The sequence below is a fragment of the Pinus tabuliformis genome, chromosome 5_2 (assembly GCF_031772625.1).
Source record: "Pinus tabuliformis cultivar Carrire ecotype Pingquan chromosome 5_2, CPIR1, whole genome shotgun sequence".
In the NCBI taxonomy this organism is placed as follows: domain Eukaryota; kingdom Viridiplantae; phylum Streptophyta; class Pinopsida; order Pinales; family Pinaceae; genus Pinus; species Pinus tabuliformis.
Window position 1 is genome coordinate 709,710,401 of NC_142306.1, and position 19,057 is coordinate 709,729,457.

The window sequence follows — 19,057 nt, forward strand, 5'->3', positions numbered from 1 at the left end:
TTGTCTCTCTAGAGACAATATACAAAATTATTTAAAAAAAATAAATGTCCATAATTCAAACTATTGTCTCACAATAAAAAAAATTATTTAAAAAAAAATAAATCTGCTCAAACTATTGTCTCGGATTTGCTCTGCCAATTGTCTCGGATTTGCTCCTGCCAATCTATCTGTGTATCCATCTCTATCTACCTATCCATCCATCCATCCATTCAACTATATGCATGTCTGGATATACATATGTAAGCCTGCAGATCTATGTTTTATAGTGTGTGCTCTCCTAAAATTTGGGATATGCGTGCACATTGCATTTATAGGGTGTGCCTTGGGAAGTATGTATCCATTTTGACTTTTTCTCCATCTCATTTGCAAGGAGAAAAGATATATCGAACTGGTTAACATTAAATAACAAGGACTTGACAATTACTGTACAATAAATAAACCATGCTCATCCTGATTCAGGGACCAAATAAATTCCCTGGTCCATTAAATCAGAGAAACATACACCAGAGAAAATTCAGGAAAACAAAAATATTCGATAATACAAAAAATTACAAGCTACACAGGCAGCATCCTCAAAACTGCCAGCGCTCTAGTTGCACCTCTGCTTCAGTTAGGTCTTTTTGAGCTTTCTTCCTACGATAAAATATTGGGCAGTCACGACTGCAATAAGGATAGGACATCAATGTAAGTATAAAAGAGATAGTAATTGTAAAAATAAAAATAAAAAACATCCTATTAATTAAAAACAAATACATGATCACACAAATGTTACAAAATACATCCATAATGTAAATTTAAATCATGTTATGAAAATGTAATACTATGTAATACTTGAAATATAGCATTCAAAAACCTTGTGCAAAGAACATCTTGGTGCAAAGAGCCTTGGCACCACTGACATTGTGCCCATTGTTTACCAAAGAGCATTTCTAATTCCCTCACTGACATTGATCAAATATTAGTGTCATATGATAGAAAATCTAGGTGAGAACAATAGACACAAGGCCTACTTTAAATTCTCCAAATAAAGAGTAATGGTATTAGAATACCAGCTTACCATTTGCAACTGTTTTCTGATACAATTCTGCTTCTCTTCCTTTGTAATGTGAACAAAGTGTCTGATCTTCTTTGCTGCAATGGCAACATGAAATCAGGTAACATCATGAATTTCAGTATGAAGCAACCTAACCAGACATTCTTATTATAAGAAAGCTAGACAGTTTCTTACAAGGAGAGCAGGCATGGAATCATGCAACCTCATAGATTTTTCCACATCAAAAAGATGAACCCTAGTAGCTTTCTAAAGCGCCAAACTGAAATAATAGTTACTCTCAATTGTGCACTACTATAAGCAAGGAAACCACATGCAGGACACCCTCTACATGTATTAACTAAATACGTGATAGGTGTTTTACAACCAATACAACTGAGTTGTTTCTTGACAAATTTCATAATTCCACCATTTGAAGGAGTTGATATGGAAACTGCTCGTGTGTGACTACCATGAAGAAGCTCCTTGCTTGCATTCTTCAGAATGGGCTCAAATATTCTCAACAGCGGCTACAGAGCAAAAACATGCACTAATCAAAAACACTTAGCTGGAAAGAATTACTATCTATCAAGATATATTTGAAACATAGGTGAAATTTTCAAAAAGAGCATAAACAGCAAGTGATGATGCTTTGGTCTTTCACCTTGCTCAGTTGATTCTCCAAATAATATTGTGGATCAATACGGATGTTATTCTCCAGTACGTAAATTGGATCCTCAGATTTCTCATATGCCTAAGCCCAAGTAAACACATTAGTCATTATATCCATAATCCCTCTGTAAATTATGCCTCCAAATAAAACATAACAAAATAATTAAAATAATCATTTTTTAGTGCAATATCAAGACTTATGTTGAGCACAGAAGGGGTTAATTATTACCTTGGCACTTTTTGCAGCCTTTATGATGACATATGGAACACGATCACCCACAGTTGGAGCAGTTGCAGCATCCCTCTGTAAACCAGGGGCAACTTGGCTTTAAAACACAACAAAATAATTAAAATAACCATTTTTTAGTGCAATATCGAGACTTATGCTGAGCACAGAAGGGGTTAATTATTACCTTGGCACCTTTTGCAGCCTTTATGATGACATATGGAAAACGATCACCCACAGTTGGAGCAGTTGCAGCATCCCTTTGTAAACCAGGGGCAACTTGGCTTTAAAACACGATATCAATTTAAAAAATCCAACAATGGACTCATTGTCAATAAAAAGCAAAATATTACAAGAGTCTTTAGATGCACTGCAGTAATAAAAATAGAGAGATAGGATTGAAATGGAACCAAAAGGCATTGCACCATTCATTATACTTGTTCTGAGAAGTTATTTCCAGTATTTACCTTCCGCATGCGCTCAGCTAGTTCCATGTGCGTTGCCTTGACTGCATAGTCATCTCCAGTCTTTGTCAGACCCTGACTCAACAAAGATATTGTTAGCACAGGCAAACAACAATGCCCTTAAGAATATGATGATAGCCTTGATAAAGGATATTACCTACAAACATCTGTTTCTGCCGCAGCTAAACAATAATCAATTTTTCTCAGCATGAGATTAAAAATGCAGATATATTATATATTGTCATGTTTTGATTCTCTTCAATTGTATAAGAGCCTCCCTTGACACTTCTTCCTCCCATTGCTAGCAGTAAATATTGACTGAATCCCTTCCAAGTACAGAATGTAGGGAGAAGAAACATGACAGACTTAAAAACGAAACTTCCATGGCCTGCCCCAACTAGGTATATAGTATATACTTCTAACACTTGAAACCAGGAATATGTAATAAGTGACTTTCTCGCAATGTAAATCTCCTCTTCCCCCTATCATATTTTATCCATTTCAAAAGTAACAAATGGTCAAACAAATTTGGTCATAAACATGCAGAAGGATTCATTGTTCTCACCTTAGTTATCACCAAAAGTGACAAATCCATTATGTTCATTAACAAGTCAGAAATAGTGTTCTTGACATACTGCACTGCACCAGGTATGTCACGATCAATGAGTATTTTTTGAAGGCACTCAGTAACCAAGTTCTTCACCAGCAGGCAATTGTCCCTTCACACTGTTTCAATGCCTGTTGATATGGAATATTTAAAAGATCAGGAATATTTAATAATTAAGAAGGTATCAAATAAATTATTTTTCTAAGAGCATTTTGAGCCTTCACAAACACTAAGGCCTGTCTTTGAAACAAAAAGATCAGGTTTGTCACCTTTAGTATCCATTTTGTCATAAGCATCTGGCTTTGTCCACAACAACCCAGCATATCTTTTCTTGCTAATCAACAAGAATGGGTAGTATATTTTTTCAAATTCTATTTTAATAGGCTGCATAAAAGCATATGTTAAATAACACACTGATTAGATGCCAAAGATGCACCAAACAAATGCAGATAAGCCACAGAAAAGCATAACTGATCATCATGTCTTGTGCATATTTACAAAGATCTCATGGAAGTGGAATGTCAAAAGAAGATTAGTTTTAAAAAGAAAGGTGATATTAAAACATTCATCCCTACAAAAACATCATTAACAACTCTAGAGGCTTCACAGATATTTAAAATTCTTGACACTGTACCTTTGTAAATGTACCACTAATATAATCTGAGGCTTCCCTCCCTAGCGTCATGGCCTCTTCTATATTTGGTACACCAAACTGTATCATAACTGAATCTATATCTCCATATACAACCTAGATTCAAATATAAAAATATAATATCAAGATTTACAGTAGAAATCTTGGTTAGGATCAGATCACCCATTATGATTTCAAGAACTTGGACTATCACCAATACAACAAGTGTACTTCCTGTCATTACTGATCCAGTTCAAAGGTTACAAATGCCTTTAGTTGCTAAATAATAGCCTACCTCAGCATTATACTGGTAACCACCAACTATTTTGAACCTTTCTTCAACTAGCCTCTTTGTATGCTCTATCATTTGACGGCCTGACAGGTGGAAAAAAAATGAGACGATTAATGATATGAAATTTTAAAACAATATGTAAAATCGATATTGTCTGATGGAACAGAGCATGTGTCAAAAGATCAAACTGGACTTGTAATCAAAATATAATAAGAGGGCCTAATCATATCATCTTAGTTGTACAAGTACACATGACTAATTAATGCAATTCAAGAACTCGATCTTATTTGTACAAGATTGTCAATTATAGTTCATAACCAAAACATTATGCCAGGAGGAAGAAAAGAATTACATGGATATAATTGATGCCCAAAAATAATCAATGTGAATGGCTGATACATGCATATATAGAATAAGAGAGGACTGCAAGCATCTCTATCTTGTAAGTAAAAGAAGCACCAATAACATTACAACTAGGAAAAACAAGGGGAGAATCAAGGTGTCCATGGATTTAATGTTTTTTTCCATGGAAGAACTGTGAAATTACCATAGCTCGTCACACTCGACGAAATCTCCAAACAGGGCAATTGCCCAACAGTGGCACCAGTAAACCCATAAACTGAATTCGCACTTATCTGCAAGTGCACACAGTCAAAACTATTTTATGCATTTCACCAGCATACCTAGTTTTACTTTTATTCCATGTCCAAGCCATAATTAATACAGACTTGACAAAGTTGTAATTACCTTCAAAGCCAATTGTCGGCCATCTAAGACAGCCTTTTCAAAAGGATCTTTAGCCTCCTAAACAAGATTACAGGAAGTTAAAAACTGAGATGCTAAGTGGAAAAAATACAAGCATGTAACATGAACATAGGAAGCACTTACTTCACCACCTTTAGGTCTGCCTTGGCTCTTTTCCTGGCAGCCAGTAACTCTTCTAGGATCTCTGGTAATATGCCCTAGGAAACAGGAAAAAGAGCATTCAATTTAGCATCATCGAAAATGGTCAGCATATGATGGTTAAAAAGTAAATAATGAAATAAGTATCAACATAGTGTTTGACATGCAAAGACATTAAGGTCTTAGCATCCTACTTTACTTTTAATCCTTTCTAGTAGCATAGCTTCTGGTGCCTATGTTAGTGTTACAACGGTACAACTGTGCATTATACAGCTGGGATGACTAGGACAGTGTATTGGGATCTCATCCACATAGCAATTTGACTGCTAAAGTCTACCATACATGTTAGGGAACCTATCTACTTTTTGTACATTGATGAATCAACCAAATCTGAATCTGAATCTACTGAAAACTTCAAAATATGTATCATAAAAGTAGCCTAGGGTTTATTGTCCATTATCCGAAACTTCTTCAGAATCTCAATTGCTTACTTACCTGTGTTCGAGGACCAGCTCACCTCAACTCAGCCAATCCTCCAAGACCAAGAAATAATACATGTCAACTTCACTTGCCAGTTTCTTATTGCACCATGGGATAGATTTTTTTAAACTAATTGTTAGGACCAGGTAATCTACATACAACACAAATATAAGCATATCAAATTTATCATAATTAAACAAATAATAAAATTTAGGACCTGCAACGGTCTTAGTGATGCCCATAATCTGTAAGTACTCATAAATCCATGAGTACCAAGCACAAGAGGCTACTTTAGCCCAGAAAGGGACTTCTTCAACTTGCACACATGGGTATCCCATCCTAACAAAGATATTATATTTGAACCCAAGCTGAAACAAAACCATGAATCACTCTTCCTACCACCTGCATCTCTGGCCCTGTCAAAATCCACTAAAGCATGCAGTAACTCAAAGCATTGTGCCAGTGTGCCCTTTAAGTACCTCACATACCTCAGACCATGGAGCATATTTGTAGCAACCTCAGCTCAACCATATATTAGCAGCCAAGCTGGACAATAAATTGGTGTCTGAGCCCCCCTTGTTTGTGAGACAAGGGATCTCATGCACACAGCAATTTGACTGCTAAATTATACCAAATATGTTAGGGAACCTATATACTTTTTGTACGCTGACGAATCAACCAAATTTGAATCTTAATCTACTGATAACTTCAAAATATGTATCATAAAAGTAGCCTATGGTTTATTGTCCATTATCCAAAACTTCTTCAGAATCTCAATTGCTTACTTACCCTTATTCGAGGACCACCTCACCTCAACTGAGCCAAACCTCCAAGTCCTAGAAATAACACATGAGGTGTATATCCTTCATGTCAACTTCACTTGCCAGTTTCTTCTTGCACCATGGGATAGAATTTTTTTAACTAACTTTTAGGACCAGGTCATCTACATATAACACAAATATAAGCATATCAAATTGATCATAATCAAACAAATAATACAAGTTAGGACCTGCAACAGTCTTAGTGATGCCCTTAATATGTAAGTACTCATCAAAAAAACAAAGTATCTTCAAAATTTGTTTTGTTGCACACATAATTAGTTTATGTTTGGACCCTCACAACCTAGTGCGCTCCTTAGAAGCTAGAGCGATGCATGTTCAAGTTATTAAAATTTAACACATATCAATCCTTTTTGTCCTCTTTTTGGGAGGCGCTACATTAATTGTGGGTGTGGAATGCTCATCACATTGAACACCCTCCTCATTATTTCTGTCTCCCATTCACTGAAATTCAACAATGGTTTCCTGCCAAGGTTCAGGAATGACTATTGGATGATTTTGTGCAACAAGCAAATCATCATGTGCTTGTATCTCCTCCCCATGCTCACTCCCAGATGTTTCACCTGATTCCTATACACAACACACTTTAACTTGTTATAATAACATTAAAACCTCCAATTGATTTATTGCATTATTCATATAATATTATAAACAACTAACCTCATATCCATAACTAGTAATTATTTTTTCCCCTCGATTTATCATGTGTTGGCGAAGACCTTGGGAACCATGTAATACAACATATGTTAGGTCTTCCTCTAAAGCTTCCTTTTGAAACTGGTGAACCTACATTAACAAAGATAATCATATCTATAAGGTAAAATAACTAATAAGATACAATTAACTCAACGTGACCATGGTTACTTTGCCTAAAATAGAAAATATAATAGATGGAAATATCACTTACCATACCACCACGAATACTATTATATCCACCAAAGCCTAATTTGTGAGATCCAATTTTTGACACCCTAGCTTGGGTTGCTTTTCTTATATCTCGTAGGCGTCTCTTAGCTCCTCCTTGTGTAGATGGCGTATAGTTTGGATTTCTAAGGACTTTCCTCTTAAACTTGGCATCTTTCATAAGTTCATCCCATGTCACTTGGTCTGTGATCCAAGTTGGACGTGGATACATCAAGTTTTTTGTCAACTTTGTCCTTAAATTGGACCTCTTTGAGTGCATTTATTTACTTGCAATCTGTAAAATAAGTTCCTTATCAAATCCAGGATTACCAAATGCTATTACTACATCTTTAAATAGTTCCTCTTTTTTGGCATTGGCTTGTTTCCTCCAATCCATTTCGATGGTATTTCCAAATAATTCTTATGCACGACGAAAAATAAAGTGATAAAATTTCAGCCTTGTTTCATCCTTCAAGACATTTCCTTCTGAAGTGAGCAAGATTGTAACTTCTTGCATTCCTTTTGTGGTCACCGATGATATTGTTGTAGTCTTGGGGATTGAGGAACGTTCCCTTATAGATACATTAGGCACTGTGTCACTTACTTCCTGCATTTACTGAAATTGTGGAACTATTAAGAACCCAACCAAAATATGAAACTATTTTTCATATCTAAAATAATGATCCTAAAGATAACAAATGAAATTATAAAATAAAATAAAATAATTTTACCTGTTGATCTCTTGCAGGAGCTACACTCTCCAACATTGACATTTCCCATAACTGAATTTGTTCAATTATTTCTTGTCTGATTTGAACATTTGCAGGAATATCTGGTAGGAGCCTTAACATTTTTGTTTGTGGGTCTATAAGACTCCTCAAAGAAACTTGTTCTGGTCCTGGTGGGAGAATGCTGACTAGACCCACATTTGATGTAGAGGGCATGTTATGGGGTTCTGGTCTAGGTGTAGATGGCATAACATGACCCTCTATACCAACAGATTGTGTAAAGGGCATGTTATTGGGTTCTGGTCTAGGTGTAGATGGCATAACATGACCCTCTATACCAACAGATTGTGTAAAGGGCATGTTATGGGGTTCTGGTCTAGGTGTAGATGGCATAACATGACCCTCTATACCAATAGATTGTATAATTGTTGGAGTCACCCTAGAAACATCCTGCAAGGCACAAATATAAATAATAAGATGGAATAACAGATGAATAATGTTGAAATATGTAACTAGGTTCGATCTTCATAATGACATATCTAATCACAATTCTATGTAATTTATGTAAAAAAAGGAAAAAGAAGATTATTTTTGTTATGACTGAGGCATGGGTTTCATGAACACATAAAGAAGCAAGTCTCGTTATAGAATGACAATATCTCGAAAGACTCATTAAAAGAAGGTCATGAAGGTGGCAAATGATCAATGAAATGTAGTGTAAAGTTGCAAATAATCATGGCAACCAAAATACTAATCAGTACAGATAGGTGTCCATGAGGTATGTATAATAATTTTCTTTTAAAGGGTCCATCATAAGATGTAGTAGGGTTGAATTTATGGGTTTATATTTTAAGAAATACCCTAGTATTTAGAAACCTTAATCTTAAGGTATTTGTTCCCTATGATTTGATTTCTAGGGCATGGGATAAACTCTAGAATGACATAAAGGGAAAAGAGTATGATCTAATGTTTGAATTTAAGAAACCCTAAAAATGCCTCTTGATTACATAAAAACCCTAAATAAGTAACTTGACATCATGTTTTGGAATAACATATTGCTTGGGTTATTTGTTAAAATAGTATTATATGTACAAGAAGAAAAAAACAGATGGGGTGATCCATTTGAAGGCATGATGTAGCTCTTCGTAACACCTCATAAATCATGGAGTCGTTGTGCAAAAACTTTATTAAATATATGCCCTAGATTTCTCAACAAATAACATAATAAAACTCACATAAATAAATGGTTGAATCTTACATCTTGCATAACATTAGATGTATATGGGGGCATTAATGATCCCTGCATGCCAACATTGGTTGTATTGAGGGGCATAAATGAATCCTGCATGCCAACAAAATGCACGCTTAGTAAAAACACAAATATTAATAAATATATATAGTGAAATAAGTTAACTAAATGCACAAAAATATTGAACAAGTTTTACCACTATCATTACCTTAGATGTTTTATAAGGTGTTATAGGGGTTGGAATGACTTTAGCAATTGCCTGCATTCCACAAACATAAATTAGCATAATATAATAAGGAATATAAGATAATTGAACATATAAAAGACAATATTCAAGCTTACCTCATGCATCATCATAGCAACGTCTTGCCCTCGTGCATTTGTTAACATTTCCATGAAAGTAGTGAATATCATTGAACCCCCCATAGTAGCATCAGTAACACCCATGGGTACATTCTTAAAAAAACACATAATAACATAAAAATAAGAAAACCTTGATCAAAAAACCGATAAGAAAATAGAATCGGTAACACCAAATATGTGTTGAGTGAGCATTGAAGATCTGTCCAACACTTTGAGGCAAGCTTATCAGAGTGTTCTGACAAGCATTTAACTAGTCACAAACAAACTTTTGAAGTATCATTTTAAAGTTATTTCTAAAAACAAATCCAACCTCTAACTAAATCAACAACATAAATAATACAAATACCAAAAGCAACATAAATACCTGGTTTGCCATTTTGTATAGAATAATGTAATAGAAATCTACGAAGAAAAGTTTGTGGACACTCGTTAGGATCATTACATAAATAAATGTTGAAATATATGACAACGTGTAAAACCATAAAATTATTCTAAAATATGTTGGTTTAAACTTCTATGCATGTAATACTAATTTCATTGAGGAGTTCTCTGGATTATATTACAAAGGGTAATGCATTGTCTTAAATTGTTGTCGCATAATGCAAAGTAATCTCTGTAGAATATCTCCTTGCTGCCTATAAACATTACTTCACTATCTCATTGCAGCCACAATCAACTCCAAACCAAACCTTGCTTGCCTCAAAACCCCAGACCATACCTCAAGATGATTTGCTGCCACATAAAAACCTTAGGGGTGATTCGTTGCCACAAAAAATCCCTTATAGGTGGTTCGCTGCCACAATTGATACCTCAGGGATGATCTGTTGTCATCAACAGTGCCTCAGAGGTATCTTTCTATCCCAGAATTGCTTCATAGACATATTGCTGCCACAGTGAAGCCTCAGATTTAATGTGCTGCTATAGATAATTCCTTAGAGATAGGCCAATGCCTCAGATAATGTCTCAGGGATGATTTGCTGCCCAGATAATGCCTCAAGATAGTTTGTTGCCATAGTTAGTGTCTGTTCGATCATTTATATAACAACATTCGGAAGTTGGATTAAAGTGAGAGATTTTAGAAAATTAAATGAAAGTCTGGTTGGTTGACTCTCTGCAATTATGGATTGAAACCAACGAGGTTCCATATATGGTGCTCAAAAAATAAACAGTGTTCCTAACAAACAAGCATCATTTTGTATATAAAATATTTAAATAAATTATCACCAGTTTATATTAAACTGTGAAATCAACATTTGAAAAGTAATGCATATGAAGCATATTAAGCATGCATGGAAACTACTAATCGGAGTCCAAATTATTATTATGATAGATGAAGCGATATGGTGTGTTGCCTTAGAAGAGCACCAATATGCAATAAAGAACCTTGAAATATGCTTGGAAAATGAAAATACATAAAATAATGTAGAGCACTGGTGGCAGAGAGGGTATAAAAACTCAGAATTATGTTTAACCCTCCAATATAGTTAACCACACATGGAATAAGTGAATTCAAATGAATGACAATGCAGTGAATGCCCATGAGCTCTGGTTTCATCAATTCATGAGTAAATGTTGGTGTGGGATTAAACCAAATAATGCCAATTTCATGCCTCATACTTCTCAAAGACCCAAGCTACAAATTTCATGGCTTGGTATTGTACCTATGCGCAGATTTATGAAGATTTGAGATGTTCAGAGGAGAATCAATCATATTTCCATAACACCCCTCTCGAACCTATTTCATGCTAACGAATTAGAGTCTAGTGCCAAACACATGATCACATATCCAAGCAAAAGATCATCCCAGTGCATCTCCTAGAATGGTGGATATCAAGTGACTCAAACTAATGAAGAGAAGCCACGATTTGACTCCAAGACTATTGAAGATTGGAGAAATTCACTTTTTCGTGTTGCAGACATTAGTGGTTTCGAGTTGGAGGCATGCAATACTGGGTGAAAACTCAACCTTCACTATCAATGATAGTATTTTATGTTTGATAAATAGACATAGACGTTTGTTTCTCACTGTTATATTTATTTTCTTCTGAATAACTAGCAAGGAGCTGGAGATGGAGCTGCTAGATAAGGTGGATAAATGTCTGTCAGAAATAGTGAAAAATCCAGAGTTGCCCGTGGCCGACTATCCAACAGGCTTGAATTTTAAGCTTCAAGATTTTGAAGAGGCAGTGCTGTTGCAGCAACAGCAAAGGGGGAAATCTCAGATATTGGGGATAGTAAGGTTAGGTGGCATAGGAAAGACAACTTTTGCAAAACATTGAAAAAAGATGAGATTTTAACCCTATTTTTCATGTGGACCCATACCTTTTAAAATTGAAAAATATATTTGGTGTAAACATGCTGAAACCTTTGCACTACTCTACTAGGAATGGAAAAGAGTATATATCAAGACTATTGCATACAAAACAACTAGTGCCAAAATGATAATGTTGATGTCACTAAGTTCTAAACATTGAAAATAGATACAATGAAAAGACAAGCACCTAACTCAATCAATATTTCCATAATATTGAAATATATGTCCCCCAAATCTAGACTAGATGACCTAAATTCACTACCCAGTGATAGATAGAGAAATAGGTACTTTGAGGCCAAATGTTTTAAGAAAAAACTAGATGATAACATGGGTAAAAGTATGGAGAATATTGTGAACCCATATGTTAGAAAAATGAGATAGGGAAACTTGTAGTAGAATTAGTGTTGGTAATCTTCCAGTATGAATGTCACTAATAAATTTAGCTCCGATTGTAATCAAATGTTTTTATAAATATCCTCCATAATATTCCAAGGAATTTAATAAAAAGTTTTGAGATCAGAACTAGTTTCAGAAATCAATTTCAAGAGACAAAATCCAATAGTCCTAAGAATAAAAAAGACAGTCCAATTCCTTCCTTGTATTTGGGGATTAACACTATCTTCAGGTTGAAATAAATTTACATTTTTCCAATTCCCAAGTGAAATTTCATATCCATGTTAGAAAATTTGTAAACTCAGATACATCTAACCAATATGATGTTTGCACCAAAAGAGCCTAGGTTCCTTCTACAACATTCATGGAAATGAGATGATCCATCATCTCTTTCATGGCACATTAAATAAGGAAACTAACACAATCTCATGTAAATCAAGATCTAGAATGCACCTAGACATAGGAAACTCGAGGATGAATATCTATCTTGAGTTCACACAAATGGTCGATGTATGCATTATTGTAACTCTAAATATCCAACCTAAATTTAAATAGATTTGGCTAATGTATATGTTAATTTATAGAAATGTACTTCAAAGAAAACCCAAGTGCCTAGAGAGGGGCTGATGACATAAAATTGAAAACCCAAATCATGGTTACAATACTTAAATATAAAATGCTATGTTGTTTAGTTTGAACATATAAAGGAACTTACAAGCATATCTTGCATGAGAAGTGTGGGAAGAGGTTTGAAAGAGGGAAATATGGCATCATTTAAAACATCTCAGAAACCACTGCGTGCAGATTGTTGCATCTTTGAAGCTCTCCTCCTTTCCATTGTCCAAAAAACTTCATAAACCATTTTTTCCATCTATACATAACCATCCTGAGAGACGACAATAAAGATTGGAATAGACCTTCCATGTACTACCAAATTCAATTCTGCCCATTTTGTGTTGAACTCATGGAAGACCGAGAGGCCACAAAATTGGTGCAACCTAAATTTTTAAAATGGGTTTATGAGCAAACTACAGAAAAACCCACAACAAATTGAGAATGAGTAGTTGTGTAAGTATAAAGGTCCCCAGAATACAAGGTTCCCATTGATAAACAAAATGAAACCTCAATACCCTTCGAGGGGCCAATAATAATGTAGAAAAGCCACCGAAAATTTAGATTGAGATAGTAAATTGGATTATCACAAATTTGTCTTGTAATCCATGATTCAACTGTAGCAAATTATAAGTTTCTTCCATGGAAATAAATTGAGTACTGCTAGAAACACGAGAAAGAACTTGTTGACTCAACAATAAGGTAAGATGAACAAAACACATCCAAAAACAACCAACTCCATCAAAACCTTTCGAGAGGACACGCGGGATTCTGGGGGGTGCTGCTTTGGAGGTCTGTAGTAGCATATGTAGGAGGATCAGCCTCATGACATTTTTCTAACATTTCCCTGAAACGTTTCATGACCTCCTCATACTTATTAGGTGGATCAAAGCCTTGGAATTTCTCTAACATTTACCTGGAAATCCTCATGATCTCTTTATACCTATTGAGCGTAAAATGGGCCATCATTAAATGATTAAAAGTCAATGTACTCAATGTCATCTCAATGTCGTAGATGGTTTTCAGTGGCCTCTTCTCTTTCCTTTAAATTCCATGGTTATTTAAAGATTAATTACCATTTGTGGTATTTTTTTTCCTTAATCATGATTTTCAACTTGACAAGGAGACAAAAGATATCTTCCAGCGTTTCCAAAGTGGGGTGAACTTGGTGAAGAATGATGAAAAGATATTGAAGGGACTATTTTACATCGCTATCAAGGATGTGGATGTTTTTGATGTAGAGGAATTAAAAGATGAATTCCATGTAAAACTTCTACAAATTTGTAAAATATATCGTGAAAACTTCCTGACAAAGATGTATGGAGGAATGGTTAAACTTGCTACAATGCCTCATTTTACTCAACAAGAATATCATCAAGTCTATATGATATAGATTTGGCTATAGAGGAAGAGCTAGGACATAGTTATGAGAGTGGTTGTGCCTTCTTGAGGTATTTGAAACTTGTTATTGCCCATATAACAGTGAAGGATTGGACCCCTGTAGATTTGAAGCATGTTGCTATGAAGGTTGATATCCTTTGCAGGAACTTGATTTCTGCTATTAAGGTAGGATGCCTTTCTGTGCTAGGTACGAACAAGGTGCTTATGAATTTTGACACTTAGGAAGTGGTAGGGGATGCTCCAATAGAACTTGGGGATCTCTACATTGATCTCCAGGACACAAGTCTTGAGCTTGTAGCTTTAGATGAAACTACATCAAATGATAAAAATGTATGTTGTCTCAGATCAAGACTAGAAAGTGTCTTGGAAAGAAGAGGTAAAAATGGTGATCTATGGCACTCTAAATTTCAATACTTCCTAGTTATGGTGGGTAAGGTTGCATGGAAAAAAAAAGGATGTAAAATGTATAGGTAAGACTCAAAACAACATTAAAAATTCAAGAAGTTTTCATCAGAAATTTGTTTAAAACCAAAAACTTGCCAAGTGTCCACTGTTAACCAAGTACCCACAAGAAACCCACTAAGAATCCACCAAACACTAATAAGAACCATCAGGTTCCTATCAAATGCTGACTTGAATCCCATCATGGAGGCTGATGCACAACGAGAAACTATGACAGAGGATATGTAAAGGTAGACACCACCACATTCTTGACTAATCGATTACAGGAAGTATATGAGACCCATCTAAGTGTCAATAATATCATATAACATAATGCCTCATAACATGTTATGGAAAGAAGAGATTGAAAACTTGGTGGAATAATTTTCTGTTATGGGAAGAAGACATTGAAGACTTTGAGGAAGAATTTTTTGTTACAGTATTTGAGAAAAAGTTAGACGAGGAATGTCATAAATAGATAGAGACATAAGAAATTTTCCTCATGAGTTATAGGTAGGTAATATGTATGGAGGATAGATGATGTGAAAATTATAGGTAGGACTCGAGACCATACTAAAAATTCAAGGGTTTCCATTAGTAATTTGTTGAGGACTGACAACCCATCAAGTGTCAACCAAGTGCCTCCTAGCAACATAGAAAAGTACCCACCAGTGCTAATGGGAATCACAAAGTTCCCATAAAATGTTGACTTAAATCCAATAGGTTGCCAAAGAATACTCAAGAGATATATTTTATCACTAGTGAAGGTACTTCAACATTTTTAGGAAATGAATCTAGAGAATTAGTTGTAGAGAATATGAACAATTATGTCATGATGTGGTAACAAGAGCATTTTTTGGACCATGAGGATTGGAATTTGGATGGTTGAATTTAATTTGATATTATGAGGTTATAAATTTGATGGTTCATAGGCTATATGCATGAGTTTCAAATTGGAAATATGTAATAACAACTTCTAATAAGGTTTGATGGGATAATTTTCTTGGATTGAATATGTTTCAGACTAGAGATGTTCCTCATCTACATGTAGCAAAATGTAAAATGAAATTATATGATAAAAAATGGTAGGTGGACACATCATTCACACACATTATGAGAAATTCCATAAGGTTTTGATAAAGATGATGGAAAACATAATAAACTATTAGTAATGTAATGTTGGTATTCTAGAGAGTCTATCTGGAGGTTGAGATACATTGGGAGATATATAATATCCAAACTAGTACTTGTGGAACATTCTGAAGAGATGTGAATCACTTTGTGTCAAAATACTCCCAAGTTCTATATAAAATAAGTATAATAAATATCACCCCAGCTCAAGCCATGGCAGAATATGGAAAACATGTAGTAATAACATAGTTGGAGACTAAGAAAATAAATAGAGGAAAGAGTGTAGATCCAGATACTAGAATGGACATTATGCCAACCAATGTTGAAAGAAGAAGATGGGAAGGCCAAGCAACAGAAATAGGTTGCAGGGAGTCCAATCATTGTAGCAAGAGTGGATGAGTTATCATCACCACTTGAGATTTCCTTCTCGCGGTGTCTTGTTCATCTTTCAACACTATGTTAAATGTTAAGTGGTATATGAATAGTGGGGTATCAATACATGACTTTCACTCTTCAACATGGTTTAAGAGTAGGAAAAAGGAACTACAGTGCAGTTGGGTGATGATACTACATATCCTATGAAAGAAGTGGGCCCCATTTCATTCTAGAGACTAATTGTTGAGTTGAAAGATCTTTTGTTTAATCGTGGTTTGAAGAAAAATCTATTTTCAAATTCTTCTATGATATATTTTCAGTATAGAGTTTCATTTGAAGGAAAACAATGCACTATCAATGATTGTAGTCTAGCAACTCCAAGGACTTTCACTAGATGTGTTTAGGATGGTGATGAAGCAAACTTGATGACTTGAAAATGAACAATAGTCTCTAAAATTTCTAACATTGTTGTTTAAAACATACAAAGAATGCACTTCCACAAGGACATGCAAAAGAATTTGGTAAAATTGCTCCCGCCTAAACATAGTATCTATGAAAGAAATTTACATTAAGTAGGACTCGATCACCATGATGAACATACATTTTTAATAGATCTCCCGATGGATGTTCAACAAAATCTTATGGGGGTAGGCAATTTCATACATATAAGACAAAAAATTGTTAGATGACGCAGATATAAACTTGGAACTTTGCTAGATTAAAGTGATAAGACATAGTTTTCAACAAGTTCTTATGACATAAGAATTCATATCCTGCTAAAGGGTGTTCATATTTCAATTTGTTTACTAGTTCTGACAAGTTCCAAAAGTCACAAGAGAGTATGAACACAATATAATAGATTATGACTATTAATTATTTCACAAGCACTTTTTCAGGTGTCTACGAGGCAACATATTTTGTTTGTGGTGCATTTTCCAATGCTTGACCAAAAATTACTCTTAAAAAAATTATAGTTTCTAACTGTTGTGTGAACAGTCACTGTTCTAATCAAATCATACATAAATAATAATTTAGTACTATGCACTCAAGGGTAAAAGGCCACAGTGAGAATGTGGGTGCCTAACATGCATTAAGTTACATTTGTACCCTCATTTAGAATATGGATTTACCATTTTCTAAAGAGTGTTCATATTGTAGTATGTTTACTGACTCCAAAAGGCACGGGATGGTTTCAACACAATATTGCATATTGTGAATTTCAATAATGTAATGAGCACTTTCTCAGGCATATACCAGGAAAAATGTTTTATTTGAACTACATTTCTGATTCTTGCTCCAAAATCACTCTTCAAAAATGTGTAATTACTATTTGTATTAGGTATAATAACTGTTCTAATTAGATGATACATAGATGAAAATTTAGCATTATGCAGTCAAGGATAACAAACCCACAGTGAGAATGTGAATTCCTAATAAGTACGAGTTACATTTGGGTCATGAGTTACAACATGAATTTGACATATTAGACTGATGTTGTAAAATTGAGAAGTTCAAAGATGATGTGGTGTTGCAGATGTGCACTGTACTATTGTGGATATGTCCACTCAACCTAATCTAAGTTGCTTGAGCTAGAACAAGTATATTAAGTCTCAGATTGCTAGCAGTGATTATGAAGGCATTGTTACTATTTAGGATGTAAATACTTGTCATAGTGTCATGATGTACGAAGAACATGAAAAAATAGGCATGGAGTGTGGATTTTTCACACACATATCCAACCAGGCTCATCTTAGGGAGTGATGATGGAAAGGCCAAGGTGTGGTGTACAAGGAAAGAAATAAGTGTTCTCAATATTGACATGACAAAAAATGTTTGTTGTGTCAAGTAAACTCATGGATTAAGGTATTATGTTGCGGTTGGTTCAACAGATCATCACATTCATCAATTACATCATAGTGACAACACATGTCATGTTTCCATTGGTCTAGTAACATGCAAAGATGGAAGCATATTGTCCGTTGGAAGGTGAAAGGATGATGAGTAATATATTGTTTCAATCTCCTCAGAAACAACTCTCTAACCCCCTTAGAAATCTGAAAACTCCCTCATATAGGAGCTAAAAGTCAATGGGGAATAGGGCTCCTTAACTACCTATGGAAAAAAAGGAAACAAAGCATATTCAACCTGACAATATTTTGCATGCTTGTCAACTCTATCAACCTACTGTTTGAGGTAACCTTTCCATAGCATAGGAAAGTTGCTCTTTTGATGTACGAAGAACATGAAAAAATAGGCATGGAGTGTGGATTTTTCACACGCGTATCCAACCAAGCTCATCTTAGGGAGTGATAATGGAAAGGTCAAGGTGTGGTGTACAAGGAAAGAAACAAGTGTTCTCAATATTGACATGACAAAAAATGTTTGTTGTGTCAATTACACTCATGGATTAAGCTATTATGTTGCATTTGTTTCAACAGGTCATCACATTCATCAATTACATCATAGTGACAACACATGTCATGTTTCCATTGGTCCAGTAACATGCAAAGATGGAAGCATTCTGTCCGTTGGAAGGTTTAAGGATGATGAGTAATCTATTGTTTCAATCTCCTCAGAAACAACTCTCTAACCCCCTGAGCAATCTGAAAACTCCCTCATATAGGAGCTAAATTCAATGGGGAATAGGGCTCCTTAACTACCTGTGGAAAAAAAGGAAACAAAGCATATTCAACCTGACAATATTTTGCATGCTTGTCAACTCTATCAACCTATTATTTGAGGTAACCTTTCCATAGCATAGGAAATTTTCTCTTTTGATGATATTTTACGACAAAGAAAGCGATCATATAGATGATCTTTTATGAAAAAGAAAGTTGCTAAGGGTATCCTATTCCAGCATTGGCCCTTCACATTCTTCTAGCTATTATAACTCACAATTACACAAAGATTACGCTAACTTGAAATATTTTCTTTGTTGTTTACTCATGGCAATCTTGAAACAATATATCCTATTCCCAATCAAATTCTCCTCTTGTAAATTCA

At 34.8% G+C, this 19,057-nt stretch overlaps 1 pseudogene; it reads right to left on the reverse strand.

The window, feature by feature from the left end:
• Positions 1 to 381: 381 nt before the first annotated feature.
• Positions 382 to 7,444, reverse strand: LOC149161124 (DNA polymerase delta catalytic subunit-like; annotated as a pseudogene).
• Between the last annotated feature and the right edge of the window lie 11,613 nt (positions 7,445 to 19,057).